Below are 4,412 nucleotides of genomic sequence, written 5' to 3' on the forward strand. Positions count from 1 at the left end.
TGCTCCACTCTCCAGAGGATTATTGTGAGCAGATGTGAGCTCTGCTGTCCCTTTGGACTGAGAAAGACAGAGGGATTTTCCCAAGTTCCTTTTGAACCTGTCCTGCACGTGTTACAAATCCTCAGTCTCCTGCAGTTTTGTGGGTCAGTCACATGTAAAACAGCATAACTGGCTGGCATGCTCTGCTCATGAGAGATGAGAAGAATCTTCTAACGCCAGACCTGCAGCTGCCAAACCTCACCAAAGCACCTGAGGAGCCCCCAGGGACTGATGGCACAGAAGGGAGATGATGGAGCACAGCACAGCAGGCAGCCTGCCCTCCATCTGGGTGTGAAGAAGGCAGGGCTGGGAACTGCCAGCAACATCCCACCAGGTCTGGCTCATGGTGCCACCCTGAGTGTTTCCCCTGCCTTTGGGCAGTCCCAGCTGCTGCAGCTCACTTGACAGAGACTCACTGCCTATACTGTGCTTGGCTGCTCTGGAGAGGATGAAGCTGAGGACAGCAACGGTTACCTTCACATCCCCTGAATGCAGACGGGAGGGAGGGTGAGCTCTGTCACCTTGGGAAGGCATCCGCAGACTCACTGCTGCCCATTTCTGGAGCATGGCTCCATCTGGGGATGGTGGTAAGGACAGCAGTGCTCATCTAACTTTGCACCTGAGGTCAGCTTCAGGATCTTGTCATACTGTGGGAGAGCAGAGCTTCTCATTAAACACCAGCTAACACACTCGCTACCAGTGTTAACACTAACAATTCTTACCTAAATATTAATACTAATAACATTTACTATGCATATTGTTAATGCTAGTACAGGCCGGTAGCATTCCTAACGCTGAGGCTTGCATGAAGAACACAAAATTAATTAATGTTACTGATTATGCTATAGTGGTGTTGAAACGCTTGGCCTCCACTGCAGTAAGCCCGCACTTACCTCCATGGCCTCCCCCAGTAGGTCCCGCAACACTTGGATGCAGATCAGCTTAAGTTTCACTGATGTGATAAACAGAGTTCACTCTTTAAAATTTTTAAAAGTTTAATAAAGGATAATAGGACAAAATAATCCAGCACTGGGGTGCTTTCGGCGCACAGCCAAAGAGCACAGAGGTAGCTTAAAATCATGTTCACTATATATGGTTACATTGCTGGGGTTACATGCAATATTCATTAGCTTATACATTATTCAAACATTCCTTTGAGTTTTTGATGTTCCAGGAATTCTCTTGTTTGGTTTTAACCTCTGACTTGTCTGCAGAACATTCTGTAAATTCGGTTCTATATATTTTATTTCTTCCTGTAGTTTTATCCTGTTGCTTCACACTCCCTGATAACGCCGGTAAGAGTTGATAAATCCTTCCTGGATGCTTAAGCTCTTGTCACTGTTACCAGTTGGTAGGGCCAGTCTGCAGATATAAGAAACAGAATAATTGCTTTACACCACTCTCTGAGTTAGTTACATAGAAGGATTTTAGTTTCTATTTTAACATTTTGCTAAAGCCTACAATATAATATATTTATCACACTGCTATTCATATGAAATATACACTGCATACATAAACTGGCATATTACAAAGCAGTCAAAATACTTGTGATGCAAAAAGCTAATCTATGAATGTGAAAGCCAATATTGTTTTATCATCTATAATACTGGACGACTGTGGGGGAAAACGAGGGTGAGCAGTGGGCCCGTAGCAGGCGGAGGGCGGGTGGGGGGACGAGGGCACTTAACTTTGGCCAGGGTGTGGGGTTCAGCTGTCTGTCTCTGCTCCCACACACGCATAGGATGGTTCTTTGCACGCTGGGCTTCAAAGGACGAGTCTGGACTCTAGCTTTTTGGTTCTTCAGAATTGTTTATTATTTCTTATCTACAAAGCTCCTTCTCTGCCCGACCGGGATCCGACCAGCAAGGCAGCCAAAGGCACTCTGACCGCCCACGAGGCGGTCGCGTTGTTTTATAGTAAAAACTACGTACATCATATTTACCTTTCATTCCCAATACCTTTCACCCTCGCTACCACATGCACCTTCACCACCGACCAATCCACAAGTGCCAACATCACCACAGAAGATGGATGACAAGAAGAAAGAAGAACCTTGTGACACACCCTGATTCCTCCCTCTTGTCTCCATAACCCCCCTGTACCAAAACCCCAAAAACTGTGCTTCATCCTATAATTATGTCTTCCCTTCACCATCCACACCCGAGTGATTCTCGTAGGTTTCATTTCCTCATACACAGGTGGCACATCCCTAGATGGATCAAAATCAAGCCACCAAGTGCTTCTGGCAACATTCCAAGACTCCCGAGCCCCCCAAGGGTTCTCTCGGTAGCTCTGGACATCAGGAGTGATGTGCTGAGTTCCCACACCAGGGTGCTGATCTCGGCCGGTCGGGGGAGGCCAAGTCCCCGCAGAAGCGGAAGCACTGCGGGAGAAGAGGCGCCCAGAGCCTGTAGCGGGCTCTGCCAGCCCTCCCCACTCCCCGCTGCCGAGCCCCGTCCTCACCATGTCGCCACCGCTCCCTGGTCTGCGTTGCTGTCGCAGTCTGCCTTTGCGACCCGGAACCACTCCCCGGCTACACCCCTCCCCGCCCCCTGCCCCGAGTGCCGATGGGGCGCTCCGGTAGGGGCTCTGCGTGGGTCTTTTCGCCGGGAGCTGGGCACGAGAGAGGGCCGGAGAAGGGGACGGAGGTCTCGCTGGCGGGTCCCAGAGCGCCCGCGGGCGCTCCGAGCAGCCCGGGCTCCGCACCACGCTCCCACGGGCCGCACCATCACGGCACCCAAGCCTGCCAATCCCGGCCCGCCTTTCTCCGCCCTGCCCAATCACAGCCGCCCTTTCAATCCGGGCGCGGTCCCGCCAATCTCAGCCCGCTCAGTCGCGGCCTGGCCCCTCTGCCTGGCCCCACTTCCCCGTACGCTTGAGGCGCCGCTCCCACCACCGCCGCTTTCGGAGCTGGCAGAGCTGTGTCCCCGCTGCCGCAGCCTCGGCAGGCGCTTTTGGGGCCGGAAGGGCGGGCGGGAGCTTCCAGTTCAGATCCTTGCCGGGATTTATCCCAGGGAAACGGGCAGAAGGCAGGGAGCTGGCGGACTCGGCCCCTGCAATGGCGGCGGCGCGAGCAGGGCTTGAGGGGACCGCGAGGGGTCTCGGAGCCGAGGGCGGCGGGAATGGGCGGGCTGGGATTGGTGGGGCCGGCGCTGCCTCGGGTTGTGATTGGCTGGCTGCCCGACCCTGGGAGGTAAATAGAGTGCGTTGGGGCGGTCCAGGCGGTAATTCGGCGGTGAAACTGGGAGCGACGGGACTTGCGGATGTGTGATTGGAGGAGCGGCGCTGCGCCAGGACGGGACCCCCGTGGCAGCTGAGCCGGGGAGCACCGGTGAGCACGGATGCGACGCCTGCAGCAGTATCTGGTGGCTGGCGCTGTCCAGTTCTTACCGCCACACCCTGCGCGGTTTGGGTAGCCGGTGGCTGGTGTGGTGCCTGGAGTGGTCCGGGGGGGACCGGCTGCTGTTACTGCGGGCCGGGAACTAGACATTTTACGGTTTTTGGATTAAAAGTAATGTTCAGAATACCGGGAATAAACTGACATTTTGCATTTTTATTACTTTATTTTATTTTTACTTGTAATAACAATGATTTTTTTCTTTATTGCGCTATTTTATTATTTTGCTCGTATTATGACTTTTTTTTTGTTTGTTTGATTTGTTTTCTTTACTAGATACCTGTGTTAATTCAGTAAGGGTTGTGGGACTGGGGCTGAAACACCAGTTGTGAGATCAGTGGGGACGTAAAGCCCCAGGGTGTGGAATAAGGACTTTGGCATGAGTCAGGCCCAAAACAGTGTGGAGCAGTGGAAATGCTGGGGCTGGATACATGCCACCGGAGAAGGACATGGAGCTGCAGCGCAGGGCCAGCAGGACATGGCTGGGGGTTCCCAGCCCCTGCCCCGTGGTACCAAGCAGAGGCTGAGTGTGTGTGGGCTCAGAGGGTTCGAGGGCCCAAGAACCAGCCAAGGGTGCCGTTTGGGATGGGGGAGCAGGAGCCCAGTGGCTATTCCCAGCCCCTGGAGCTGCCTGGGGGGAGGTGAGGGGGTCTTTGTGCAGGTGCTGGGCTGAGGCCTAGGGTAAGGAGGAAGGGTAGATGTTGGGCTTGAGGCCTCAAGTGTCCCCAAAGTTGGGATCCCATTAGGGTGGGTGGGACAGCTTCTAGAGACATTGGAATGATGGCCGTAACTGATTTGTCACCTTATCAACAGCCCCAAGCTGCAGTGAGAAGCAGAAGCAGCTTTTAGCTGCAGGCAGTAGAAAGAGCGGAGGAGCTGGAGCTGAGGCAGCAGAGCTGGAGGAGACAGAAATGTGGTAGGGTTTGTGGTAAAACCTCTGTGGGGCTGGGATAGGGAATGTGGAGCTGGGAGGTGA

The 4,412-nt window shown here is 53.5% G+C and overlaps 1 long non-coding RNA gene across 1 annotated transcript; it reads right to left on the reverse strand.

Annotated features, from left to right (window-relative positions):
* Positions 1 to 1,016: 1,016 nt before the first annotated feature.
* On the reverse strand, positions 1,017 to 2,759 carry LOC127060942 (uncharacterized). The gene is made up of 2 exons (XR_007780306.1): positions 2,503 to 2,759; positions 1,017 to 1,401 (listed from the first exon to the last, which is right to left on the reverse strand). It is a non-coding gene; the product is annotated as an uncharacterized LOC127060942 (long non-coding RNA).
* Between the last annotated feature and the right edge of the window lie 1,653 nt (positions 2,760 to 4,412).

The sequence above is a fragment of the Serinus canaria genome, chromosome 28 (assembly GCF_022539315.1).
Source record: "Serinus canaria isolate serCan28SL12 chromosome 28, serCan2020, whole genome shotgun sequence".
In the NCBI taxonomy this organism is placed as follows: domain Eukaryota; kingdom Metazoa; phylum Chordata; class Aves; order Passeriformes; family Fringillidae; genus Serinus; species Serinus canaria.